Genomic DNA, 13,961 nt, shown 5'->3' with positions numbered 1-13,961 from the left:
ATGCACTATTTCATGAACAATAAATGAAGAGCTAAACATCGGTATATTATAAGCATGATTAGAACACATCTTTCCCGAAAGGAAGATGATAAAATTTTTCCTTTCTTTGAAATTTTGACTGAGATGTTTTAACAAAGATTTCAGATTTTTAAAAGCTGCTTAATAAACCACATATTAGCTACCCATTAGACTCAGAGCCACAGATTTGTTATGCAAGTAGTCTGAACAGTCATTTACACTCTGTGGTTTAAGAGAGGTGGACAACCACCCCAAAGGAAGTGCAAAAAAGCCATCTTGTACCAAAGCAGCACACAGTATATACTTCAGTTGCATCTTTAACGCTTTATGTAAGACAATTTAAAAATTATCACTTTGTATAAGGCATCTCTCTTGTTAAAAAACACAAAGACCATATGTTAAAAGAAAATCAGAAACTACAGAGAAGTTACTGAGCAGAAGAATGAAAACAAAAAAAAAAACAACAAAAAAAAAACCACAAACACATGGATAGCTAGTCAAATGTCCGCTTCTTTCTTCACTGTTTTGGACAGGACCAAAACAATAGACCTGGAATAAGGAGCAATTAAAGAAGCAGTTACCATAACATCTGAAGCACAAATATTGGAGATCTTAACTGCAGGCAGCCCTACACATCAAAACTGGCATTTCCAAAGCCACGTGCAGGCAAACATGCTGTTCACTCTCTTGTGCAAAAAGAATTCTTGGTAGAGATATGTAGGTACCTCTTGCCTACCTTTAACGATGTTATAACATAGTGCTTTATGAGAAAACTGAATACTGCTTTGTCAGTCTATTTTTAAAGTACTGCACTGAGAATTACTTCTTTCCTACCACAGAAACAAGACACTCAGCTAAAGCCTTTAATACATCATACACTGCTGCACCTGTATATATTTAACTCTGCTGTTATAATGGCAGTGTGTTTTGCATTAAAAAGATGAAGTATGTTATCTCTAGATTGCAATTCAATTTCGGGGGGGTTGGATAATGAACTTAATATAAAGCAAACATTTCATGCAAATCCCTTTGTTTAGCCTAATGGCATGTGTCCTAGTTTAAGCCCAGCTGGCAACCCAGAACCACGGAGCCACTCACTCACTCCCTCCCCTTCCTCCCCCCCTGCATGGGAAGGAGAACTGAAAGAATGTAACTCCCACAGGTTGAGATAAGAACAGCCAGTAACTAAGGTATAACACAAAACCACTACTGCTGTCACCAATAATAATAATATTGGTAAGGGAAATAACAAGGGAAGGGAATACAACCGCTCACCACCTGCCGATAACCAGCCCAACCCGAGCAGGGATCTAGCCCTTCTGGGTAACTTCGCAAGTTTATATACTGGGTACAATGTGCTGTGGTGGTATGGAATACCTCTTTGGCTAGTCTGGGTCAGGTGTCCTGTCTCCACTTCCTCCCAGCTTCCCCTCCCTGGCAGAGCATGAGACCCAGAAAAGTCCTTGGTCAGAGTAAACATTACTAAGCAACAACTAAAAACATCAGTGCTATCAGCTTTGTTCCCAGGCTGAAAGTCAAAAACACAGCACTGCACCAGCTACTAAGAAGGAGAAAAATGACTGCTACTGCTGAACCCACGACAGTATCCACCCCTTATTCCATACCATTCACGTCATGCTCAGATCCCACATTTTTCAATGTACCATCACTCTTGTCTCATATATACGTCCACACACACATACAGAGATATCATTCCTTAGTGCATGGAGAAATCCCTATAAAGCTGCTGAGTTCATCCAGTCCATGATGTCAGGCTTCATCTCTTTTAACAATCTCTCAGAGCAGGTCAGACGGTGTGCAGTGTTGGACTGTTGCCTGCTGATGACACCATGGAACTCATCTGGTCACTGCTGAGCTCGTCTGGTTTCGTCAAAGCTCATTCTTTGCTGGAATGATGGTCAGAGCGAAGTCAGGGCCAATTACTGGTGACCTGCAGACATCTAGTTGGTGGGCTACAGAAGCGCTACATAGCAGGCAACAGCATACAATTGAATTCATCAGCTGTTTTCCCCTAAAATCAAATCCCCTCGAGGTACACATGAGACTTCCCCATCTTCCCACATTACTCACCAAGTATATACAGGTCCCTGAGCAAAAGCAATACCACCAGTGGGCTTGCCTTTACCTGAAGTAGGAATAACCCAGACTGTCTTCCCCAGCAAATTCTTTCTGTGCACCACAGGAACTTCATCCCCCTCTACAGTACATAACAGTTCTGACTGGGCTGGGCCAGCCCTGTTGGCAGATCCTCTGGTGTTGACCAACCACGTGGCTTTGGGTAAACGTGTATCCCAGTGTTTGAAAGTCCCACCACCTGCTGCTCTCAGTGTAGTTTTTAACAGCCCATTGTACCGTTCAATTTTCCCAGAGGCTGGTGCATGGTAGGGGATGTGATATACCCACTCAATGCCATGCTCTTTCGCCCAAGTGTCTATCAGGTTGTTCCGGAAATGAGTCCCATTGTCTGACTCAGTTCTCTCTGGGGTGCTGTGTTGCCACAAAATCTGTTCTCAAGCCTAGGATCATAGAATCATAGAATCGTTAGTGTTGGAAAGGACCTTAAGATCATCTAGTTCCAACCCCCCTGCTGTGGGCAGGGACAACTTACACTAAACTATATCACCCAAGGCCTCGTCCAACCTGGTCTTGAACATTGCCAGGGATGGAGCATTCACAACATCACTGGGCAACCTATTCCAGTGCCTCACCACCCTAACAGGAAAGAATTTCCTCCTTATATCCAATCTAAACTTCCCTTGTTTAAGTTTTAAGCCGTTACCCCTTGTCCTATCACTACAGTCTCTAATGAAGAGCTCCTCACCAGCATCCCTATTGGCCCCCTTCAGATACTCAAAGGCTGCTATGAGGTTTCCACGCAGCCTTCTCTTCTCCAGGCTGAACAGACACAACTCTGTCATCCTGTCTTCATACGGGAGGTGCTCCAGTCCCCTGATCATCCTCATGGCGCTTCTCTGGACTTGTTCCAACAGTTCCATGTCCTTTTTATGTTGAGGACACCAGAACTGCACACAATACTCCAGGTGAGGTCTCACAAGAGCAGAGTAAGGGTGCAGGATCACCTAATTCGACCTGCTGTTCACGCTCCTTTTGATGCGGCCCAGGATACAGCTGGCTTTCTGGGCTGCAAGCACGCACTGCCTGCTCATGTTCATTTTCTCATCAACCAACACCCCCAAGTCTTTCTCCGCAGGGCTGCTCTGAATCTCTTCTCTGCCCAACCTGTAGCTGTGCTTGGGACTGCTCCAACCCAAGCGTAGGACCTTGCACTCGGCATGGTTAAACTCCATAAGGCTGGCATCAGCCCACCTCACAAGCGTGGCAAGGTCCCTCTGGATGGCATTCCTTCCTCCAGCATATCAACCGAACCACACAGCTTGGTGTCATTGGCAAACTTGATGAGGGCGCACTCAATCCCACTGTCCATGTCACTGACAAAGATGTTGAACAAGACCGGTCTCAACACCAGTCCCTGAGGGATCATGTCCTGGGCAGTGGTGTGGGGCACAGCATATATTTCCAGCCATTCGGGGGTTGCTTCCACCATGGTGAACACATGGTGCTTGCCTTGGTGGGTTGGTGGGAATGTGATATAATCAATATGCCAGGCCTCCCCCCCGTATTTGTACTTCAGCCATCATCCTCCACACCAAAGAGGCTTAGCGTCCATTGTTAAGTCCACCCCTCAATCACGAGCCCATCTGTATGTTGCATCTCTGCCCTGATGGCCTGAAGTGTCATGGGCCCACCGGGCCAAAAATAATTCACCCTTATATTACCAATCTAAGTCCACCTGAGCCACTTCAATCTTAGCAGCTTTATCCACTTGTTGATTGTTCTGGTGCTCCTCGGTGGCCCAGTTCTTGGATACATAAGCATCTATGTGGCATACCTTCACCATCAGGTTCTGCACCCAGGCAGCGATATCTTGCCACAGTGCAGCAGCCCAGATGGGTTTACCTCTGCACTGCCAGTTGCTCTGCTTCCATTGTGGCAACCACCCCCACAGGGCACTTGCCACTATCCATGAGTCAGTATAGTGATAAAGTACTGGCTACTTTTCTCATTTGGCAATGTCCAGGCCCAGCTGGCTCTAACCTCATCTTTGGTCTCAGTCAAACTGACTTTGGATGGCTTTCTCCTCGGCAAACTGACTTGATTCATCCTCTCCTTCAGCAGTTTCTGCAACTTGTCGTCCAGGACTCCATACAGCTGCCTTCCATCTCCAAAGCTTTCCCACAATACAGCAGGACCCATTAGTAAACAAGGCATATTGCTTTTCGCTTTCTGACAGTTTATTATATGGTGGGGCCTCTCCAGCAAGCATCACCTCCTCCTCTGGTGATATTCCAAAATCTATGCCCTCTGGCCAGTCCATGATGACTCTAGAATTCCTGGACAACTGGGATTTCCTACTCGAGTTCGTTGTGTAACTAGTGCAACCCACTTACTCCATGTAGCATCAGTTGCATGATGTGTAGAGGAGACCCTGCCTTTGAACATTGCACGGGCAAGCGAGGTGCCAGAAGATGTGCTTCAGTGCCAACCACTTCTGAAACAGCTCGAACCCCTCCGTAGCCTGCCAGTATCTCTTTCTCAGTTGGGGTATAGCTGGCCTCAGATCCTCTGTATCCACAACTCCAAAAGCCAAGGGGTCGACCTTGAGTCTCCCCTGGAGCTTTCTGCCAGAGGCTCCAGGTAGGACCATTATCCCCAGCTGCAGTGTACAGTACACTGTTTACATCTCGCCCAGTCTGGACTGGTCCAAGGGCTCCTGCATGAACTATATCTCATTTAATTTGTTCAAAGGCTTGTCGTTGCTCAGGGCCCCATTTAAAATCACTCTTCTTCCGGGTCACATGATAGAGAGGGCTTACAATCAAACTGTAATTTGGGATATGCATTCTCCAGAACCCCACAGCGCCTAAGAAAGCTTGCGTTTCTTTCTGATTAGTTGGTGGAGACATTGCTGTTATCTTGTTGATCACATCTGTGGGGATCTGGCGATACCCATCTTGCCATTTTTTTTAATTCCCAAAAATCGAATCTCCTGTGCAAGTCCCTTGACCTTACTCCATTTTATGGCAAAACCGGCTTTCAGCAGGATGTGGATTATTTTCCTCCCTTTCTCAAAAACTTCTTCCACTGCATCACCCCACATGATAATGTCATCAGTGTATTGCAGGTGTTCTGGAGCTTGCCCCTGTTCCAGTGCAGTCTGGATCAGTCCATAGCAGGTGGTAGGGCTGTGTTTCCACCCCTGGGGCAGTCGGTTCCAAGTGTACTGGATGCCCCTCCAAGTAAAAGCAAACTGTGGCCTGCACTCTGCTGCCAAAGGAACTGAGAAAAATGCATTGGCAATATCGGTTGCAGCATACCACTTGGCTGTCTTTGACTCTAGGTCATACTGAAGTTCTAGCATGTCTGGTACGGCAGCACTCAATGGTGGTGTGACTTCATTGAGGCCACCACGATAGTCTACTGTTAGTCTCCACACTCTGTTAGGCTTTCACATTGGCCATATGGGGCTATTAAAGGGTGAGCGGGTCCTGCTGATCACTCCTTCGCTCTCCAGTCTACGGATCAGCTTATGGACAGGAATCAGGGAGTCTCGGTTGGTGCGATATTGCCGCTGGTGCACTGTTATGGTCATGACTGGCACTATGCTGTTCTTCAACCTTCAGCAACCCCACAACAGAAGGATCCTCTGAGAGACCAGGCAAGGTGGACAGCTGCTCAATTTCCTCAGTCTCCAAAGCAGCAATACTGAAAGCTCATCTGTACCCTTCTGGGTCTTTGAAGTACCCTCTCCTGAGACAGTCTATGCCAAGGATGCATGGAGCCTCTGAGCAGTCACAATAGGGTTCTTTTGCCACTTCCTCCCAGTCAGGCTGATTTCAGCCTCCAGTACAGTCAATCCTTGGGATGCTCCTGTCACTCCAGAAATACAGATGGGTTCCACCCCTTGACAGCTTGATGGCATCAGGGTACACTGTGCACCACTATCTACTAGAGCCTTAAACTTCTGTGGGACTGATGTGCCAGGCCATCTGATCCACACAGTCCAGTAAATCCGACTGTCCCCAACCTCCACCTGGCTGGAGGCAGGGCCCCTCTAATAGTGATCACAACATTGGACACCTACATCTTGTAGAAAGGGAATAGTCTTCTTTATCACATCAGCTGGAGTAAATTCAGCTCTTTCACTCCATCTGGGAACCTGCTCACCAGAGACTGAAGCAACAGCTTTCATGTGATGATCATCCTTGACCTTTGTTCTCCTCCTCAATTCGCACACCCATTCCTCCAGAGCTGAGGTAGGTTTTCCATCCCACTTCCTCATGTCTTCTCCATGATTTCACAGGTAAAACCATAGGGTGGCCCATGGTGTATACCTTCTATATCTTCTCTCTCGAGCAGTAGGACACCTTTTGTTAATAGCTGAGACATGGGCTGGTACACATGGGGAGCTGGATAGGTCAGACAGATCATCTCTCAATTGTTTGAGGTTCTGGGACAGTTTTTCCACAGCTGAAATGATGGAAGGGGTGAGATTGTCTTCAAACTCTCGGAGTTGACAAATCATTTCATTCACTGTTGATGGTGCTACGTCATTCCAGGTTATTGCTGCCAATGCGTGGGCATATGATGATGGTGCATTCCATGTAAATTTCCGCCACATGGGTCATGTACATTCGACCTCGTCTGGATCTACAGGTGCACTCCCGGCATCTGGCCTGTGACAGATCATCTCTACAGTAGCTGATTCCCTCAGAGACTGGATGCCTTTCTCTAGAGTAGTCCACTTGGCTAAACAACTCATAACATCATCCTTCTATGGAAACCTTTATTTCACAGCTGCCAAGGCTGCCTCCAAAGGCTGAGGGACTGCTTCTCTTTTGCAATTGCTCTGTCAGTTCCCCCTTCCCTAGCAAGTGATCCCAGCTGCTTGGCTTCCCTACCTTCTAGTTTATGACCGTCAGCCCCACTGTGCCAGCATCGGAGCAACCAGGCGATGATGTGCATCCCTGGTTGACAGGTAAAATCTTGTTGCATATTCTGTAGCTCAGTTGAGGTCTGGAGTCGAGAAGTCACCTGTTCTTCCTCTGATTCAGATAATAATAACTCCTGATCAGATGCTGTCCTGTGTAGTAAGCGCATTGTTTCTTCATCTTTCTTGCCTCTTTTTTGCTCTTCCCCCTGCGTACAGGGGCAACTGTTATTGGCACAAATTGGTCCTCTGGTTTAGCTACAGTGATTATCGCTGTGGTTGGAGTGGCTGCAGTATCTGTTGTCAGGGTTTGGGTAGCTGCTGTACTTGTCGCTGGGGTTGGTATAGTGGCTGTGCTTGGAATTGAACTAGCTGCGCTGTCTGTTGTAGTCAAGAGTTTGAGTAGCTGCTGTACTTGTTGCTGGGGTTGGTGTAGTTGCTGTGCTTGGAGCTGGAGTAGCTGCAATGTTTGTTGTGGTCAGAGTTTGAGTAGCTGCTGTACTTGTTGCTGGGGTTGGTATAGTTGCTGTGCTTGGAATTGGAGTAGCTCTGTTGTCTGTTATAGTCAAGAGTTTGAGTAGAGCTGTACCTGTCGCTGGGGTTGGTGTAGTTGCTGTGCTTGGAGTTGGAGTAGCTGCGTCATCTGTCATAGTCAGAGTTTGAGTAGCTGCTGTATTTGGAGTTTGAGTAGCTGCATTGTCTGTTGCTTTGCCATCAGATCCACTGACATTTTTTTCCCTTTGAAGGTGCTGGATAATGTTGAAGAGAGCTCTGTAAGATTAGGCCAAGCCCCAGCATGTTGCCTTGATTTGTCCCTCTCTGGTATGATCAGGATGACAACACACTGCATTTAAGTGTTTTACTAATTTTTCTGGATTTTGCACTTGTTCAGCAGTGAAGTTCCAAAGCACTGGAGGGGCCCACTGGCCTAGATACTTGCCCATAGTATCCCACACACCCTGCCACTCATCACTGCCCAGCCTTGGGGAAAATCTCTTGGTCCTCCGGTATCGTCATCTAACCCTAGACAACACCCAAACCCAACTTTGCTTAACTGTTGAAATCAAATGAAATGGTCATGGGTAAAACACACTCTGTATGTGTGCCAACATGCTGATCTCCATCACAATCAGCAGGCAGGTCTCAGGGTACCCAAAGGCCATTCAAAACCTTCAGAACTCTCAAAGGATGCTGTAATAGTCTGGTGGGGAGGCTGGGAACGTAAGGGATTGTCTCCTTCACAGGCTGACCACCCAAGGAGGTGAAAAAAGATGTGTAATTGCTAAACATTTCCATTATATACCTCTCAAAGTATAGAGGTGATGACCACACTGGGAATGCAAGCCAGAACAGTTTCATGGTCAGTGAGTCTGTCGTATTACAAGTCATTACCATAAAGTACAGTGAAACAAGAACCTTAGCCAAGGCCCCCCAGCCTATAAACACTAAAACAGCAAATACCTTCTGTAATGCTGAAACTCCAAGATCAAGAGCAACAACTTTGAGAGTCAATAAATCACCATTGTGATGAGTGACTATTACTCTGAAACAATGAATGCTTATCACAAATACGATTAGACACATGCCGGTCAGATGTGTCATTATCTCAACCCTTTGCACCCCACGTTGGGTGCCACAAAGAACTGTCATGGTTTAAGCCCAGCCGGCAACCCAGAATCACGCAGTCACTCGCTCACTCCCTCCCCTTCCTCTCCCTGCTCCCGGAGGGATGAGGAGGAGAATCAAAAGAATTTCACTCCCACGGGTTGAGATAAGAACAGTCTAGTAACTAACATGTAACACAAAACCACTACTGCTATCACCAATAATAATAATGGTAAGGGAAATAACAAGGGAAGAGAACACAATCACTCACCACCTGCCGATCAATGCCCAGACTGACCCAACCAGTGATCCAGCCCTTCGGGGTAATTTCCCCAGTTTATATACTGGGCATGACGTGTTGTGGTATGGAATACCCCTTTGGTTAGTTTGGGTCAGGTGTCCTGTCTCCGCTTCCTCCCAACTTCCCCTCCTCCCTGGCAGAGCATGAGACTCACAAAGTCCTTGGTCAGAGTAAACATTACTTAGCAACAACTGAAAACATCGGTGTTATCAGCCTGTTCCCAGGCCAAAAGTCAAAACACAGCACTGCACCAGCTACTAAGAAGGAGAAAAAATGACTGCTACTGCTGAACCCAGGACAGCATCCAAAAAAAGATACATGCAACTATTGAACAAAACTCATTCTCCTAACCAGACAAAACAGAGGTAGGCAGATACAGCCTCACTGCAGAGAAAAGGGACCTACAATTAACACAGCCATGTTGCTGAGACATTACAACAAAACAGTGAAGTTTATAGTATCATTAATGCTTGCTAATACATTATTCATGTTTTGCAACATAGGACTATTGACTGGAGGCACATCAACTCAGTCTAATTAACACTAAGTTGGTTGTAAAAGCATAGGGCTTTGCAGAAGTTGTTTGTTTGTTGGTTTTGATATTTTTTTAATTGAAAGCATTAAAAAGACAGAACAGCAGCTATACGCAGGTTTTCTTTCACCTCCTTTACAAAAGCATACATTTGCTATTACCTTGTCTGTCTTACTGATGCTGGATTATTGGACAGATTTTCCACCTCACTTCAGAACTGAGTTAGGATAAACCGCCATGCACTATCAGTGCCAGAAAACAGGAAGCTACATAAAAGTAAAAATAAAAACATTATTTCATTTCAGTTCCTTAGAATTATACATTTAACATCATTGTTTCACTTTAGAACATTGCAATGAATATACACGATTAAAAAGTCACTGTTTTATCCATAATGTAACAATCACATTTTGAGTAGCATAGAGTTTGAAGTTTAACTAAAACAGAAATCTTGAACAAGAGTTTTAATTCCATAACAGAAGCTTATTTTTCCTAAATTTTGTAATAGCATGTAGGAATTCCTAACAGTAAGGTGTCCCTTTACAGGACAATGCTCTTTGGCAGTCTCAAAATACTCATTTGTACGGCCTCCATCTTAAAACCCCAGGTTAAGAAAAATAAACTTTCATTGATTTAGCAGTACAAAAATCTGGAAGTTCATTTCTTAGCTTAAGGGTGAAGCATCTGTGGCATTAAGTAGTGTGTCTTCAAGGAAAGTCTGCACAGAATTAGGACAAGAGGAAAAGAGTTAGTAATGCCACCTTCCCACAGGAAAAGCCACCAAACTGGGCAAAAAGGAAATGCAATCCAAAATACATAACCACTTTAAACTGAAATCAGTTTAGTTTTTTTTCTGCTGGAAAGCCAATGTGATGAGCTGCATGAAGTTTCTGCAATCCACCTCTTTACTACAAATCCAGAACTATAAGACAATGATTTAGTAAACAGAACAGTCCAATGGAGAATGTAATTGTGCTCCTCCCTCCCAAACAACAGGCACTAGTTGGCACTCTTCTTCTTGCCTCTCATTTGCATATATGACATGATTTTAATCTCTCATCCATGAGATGATTCTTAGATCATTCACCGTAAAACCAAATCCCCTTGAGGTATACAACCCACATTACCCACCAAGTATATTCGGGTCCCTGAGCAAAAGCAATCACACAAGTGCGTCTGTCGTTATCCTGTGCAGGTAAGCCTCACTGGTTTTTGATTTTCCCAGAGACTGGTGCATGGTAGGTGATGTGATATACCCACTCAATGCCATGCTCTTTGGCCCAAGTGTCTATAACGTTGTTCCAGAAATGAGTAAACATTACTTAGCAACAACTAAGAACATCGGTGCTACCAGCCTTGTTCCCAGGCTAAAAGTCAAAAACACAGCACTGCACCAGCTACTAAGAAGGAGAAAAATGACTGCTACTGCTGAACCCACAACAGTATCTACCCCTTATTCCATACCATTCATGTCATGCTCAGATCCCACATTTTTCAATATACCATCACTCTTGTCTCATATATATATATATAAAATCAAAGAAGAAAAGTAAGTTCCTCTCTTCCTCTCATCCACATTGAACTGGCCTTCCCAGCTCTCCTCTTTCAACTTAACTGGAAGCAAACTGGGACAGACACCTGACATAGAAGATACATGACATACAAGTCAGACACAGACATACAAGATAGATACATGACATACAAGACAAGCAAACCCCAGAGAACAAAGCCCCTCTCCTCTGGTTCTCACAGGCTGGCAGCTGCTCCCCTCATCCTGGGTATGAAATGTTCACCTTTAAAAGGAGTTGTACTCACTCCTGGCTGGGAGAGAGCAAGACTGTTGTGACATACTAACCAGGTGAACAGGAAGAGACTACTCTTCTGTTTCCTCACTCATCTTTTATGAATGAGTAATGCATGAGGATGATGCCTCTTTCAGCCAAATCTCACTACAGGTCCAGGTAAAATTTACTGCAATGCACAAATACAGGATATAGATAATGTACCTAACAGTGGTTCAACTTAGAGAGTTCGTTTAGCCACCATCTTGTGTTGTTTAAGCATTACGAGCAGGGTACTGGTATTGCTTCTTTAGCATTACAGTGTAAGCTACTTGGAAACCGACAACAGTAAGAATTGAACCTCATCTGTAATTCCTAAAGATACACATTTCTGTGGACATACCTGAGCTCCTGTGGCCTTTCAACAGACCAAATGCATAACTTGTATCTTTGTGCAAGGAAACCTACTACTACAATGCACTTGCAGACCTATAATGTCTTATTTACCAGTGTTACTTGCAGAAATCCACTGTGTCTATCAATAATTAAGAAAAGGTTGCATTTAAATGCACTTTTGTCCAGCTGTTCTCCATTCTGCTTGAAGGCTTCAGAATTTAAGAGACAGATTCTAAACATTGCAACTGTTACAGGGAAGTATGTACAATGTTCTACTTATTAAATTACACAGCACTCAAGCTTTGCTTCCCTCACTGTGACACAGATGAATGGATAACTTGAGTTTTCCAGCAAAGACATCCAGATTACACACAAATGAGCTTTTTGACAGAAGCAATCACTGTGTCTACTTTATTGAGGGGAAAACACCAAACAAACAAAAATAATACACTATCATTTTCCTGTTTCAGAGAGGCTATTTTTAATAAGAATCTCACTGACATCTTTCTAGCCTTCCTGAGGTACTACGTACATTTTGGAGGTACAGATCGTTTCCTCTCAGCTCACTTTCTATTCACACCACACACCAATCTAAATGGTAACTGTCCAATCTATGTCAGTCACTTCATGATCCTTTCTTAAGCCATGACATCATAACCATGTTGGATTTCACTACCCTTTTTGCATTGCAGCCTGAGAAAATCAGCCTTGCTTAAGCAAGGGAAGAACAGGCATTCCTGCTTCACTTTCTCCTCTGTCAAAACAGGGAAAAGAACAAGGTGAAGCATCAAGAAACAGGGCCAAGCAGCACTGCATCCCAAACCCCACTCACCAAAGTGATGACTTTTCCCAAGACAAAGGGCAAAGGGGATGGGAGCAGAAAGAAGAGCTCTTACGGTTTTCTCTAGTTCTGAAAAGCATAGGACCGACTCAGCGGGGAGCAGAAATCATAGCTATTCCCTGTCGGTAAGCGAGGAGTCTGCAGTTCCTCTGGCTCCCAAAGGGGACAAGGCCTGGTGAGCAGGGGTTGACATGCAAGAGCCTTGCGACATGAGGGAGCGACGGGAGACCTCTGCCAGCCCTCACCCCGTGTCCCCAGGCCGAAAAGCCCAGGCGGCAGTTCCAGCCTGCCTCAGACGCTCCCAGAGGGAAGCAAGGGGTCTCCCCGCCTCTCTGCCAGGGACCGCGTTGCCCTTGGAACCGAGGGGCGGAAGCGAAGGCTCACCCCCAGCCCGCAGCCACCCCTCCCGACGCCTATCGCACACGCGGCAGCGGCTCCCCCGACAACAGCGCGGGGTGAGCAGCCCCGTTTTCTTACTCTGGCTTCTCCGCGGTCCCGCCGGTGGACACCCCCGGCACCGGCAGAATCGGAGGCCGGGCGCGGCCGCCACCACCCGTACGTGGCAGGCAAAAGAAAGAGCTGCAGGAACGGCTGCAACTGCCGGTCCTGCGCGAGCTATCCGCATGCGCACTCCAGCGGCAAGCGCCGCAGCGCGCATGCTCCGGCAGCGCGGCCCCGCCTCCCTCTCCCGTGGACCAGCGCGTCAGCCCCAGCGCTGGCGGAGTTGTGGCAGAGCGGGTTGCGGGTTTGGTGAGTGTCAGGGAGGGCCAGCCCTTCCACCTCCCTCACCGGGCCGAGCGCCTGCCTTTGGCACCCAGGGAGCGGACGGTGTGTGTGAGCTGGTTCTGGGGTGAGAGGAGTCTTCTGTGAGAGGGGGTTTGTTTCGAAACGTCACCTTGGGCCCGCAGAAGATGGCGGTGCGGGAATGGAAAATCGGACATAAAGTTCCAGCGTGCTCGCCAGATGCCGGCAGCATGACGCTGAGAGTGTGTCCGTCCTCGATTAGTCGTTGCCCTGACAGACTGTCCTTCCAGGCACTCAAGGCTATCCCCCTCAGCCTCCCACCTTACATTAGGTGCTTGTCCACCTAAGGGGAAAAACAGGAATCTGAAACTGATTTCCTGAATTTTCCCTATTAAAGATGAGGAAGGGGGGTGTGGTTCAAGAGGTTGATAAGTTTTAGAAAAAAAATTTGAAATAATAGGGTCATTTTCAATGCAAAAAAAGTGCTTTTGCTTCTAAGAATACAGGAAAGCAACCTGAAAACAGGAGTTCTCCATCCATTACACTCTCTGCCACTCATATTTCGTACCTTTGTACTGATGGTTCAGCCCTTCTCTAGTGTTTCCAAAGTGTTAACAAGAAACTTTGTAATCCTTAAAGCCTACACATCACAAAGAGTACCAAAGTTCGCTACATTATTAGGTTCACTATATTCCATGTGTAGATAAGAGCTG

The 13,961-nt window shown here is 46.0% G+C and overlaps 1 protein-coding gene across 6 annotated transcripts in view; it reads right to left on the bottom strand.

The window, feature by feature from the left end:
• TFG (trafficking from ER to golgi regulator) overlaps positions 1–13,132 on the bottom strand; it is a 33,173-nt gene extending 20,041 nt beyond the window's left edge. For 3 of the 6 annotated variants that reach the window (XM_061453901.1, XM_061453905.1, XM_061453906.1), the window contains exons 1-2: positions 12,982–13,113; positions 9,648–9,752 (exon numbers count right to left, since the gene is read on the bottom strand). The gene's annotated coding sequence lies outside the window, so the exon portion shown is untranslated. Of the gene's footprint in view, positions 1–501; positions 631–9,647; positions 9,753–11,341; positions 11,844–12,981 lie in introns of those variants that run through there. The other 3 variants (XM_061453902.1, XM_061453907.1, XM_061453904.1) reach the window with 3 other exon arrangements.
• Between the last annotated feature and the right edge of the window lie 829 nt (positions 13,133–13,961).

Source organism: Pezoporus flaviventris, unplaced genomic scaffold (assembly GCF_033815535.1).
Source record: "Pezoporus flaviventris isolate CSIRO_AGI_PZ_B2104156 unplaced genomic scaffold, CSIRO_AGI_Pfla_v1 ptg000015l, whole genome shotgun sequence".
Taxonomy (NCBI): Eukaryota; Metazoa; Chordata; class Aves; order Psittaciformes; family Psittacidae; genus Pezoporus; species Pezoporus flaviventris.
The sequence above is the reverse complement of the archived record's forward strand: the minus strand, read 5'-3'. Positions and strand labels throughout refer to the sequence as shown.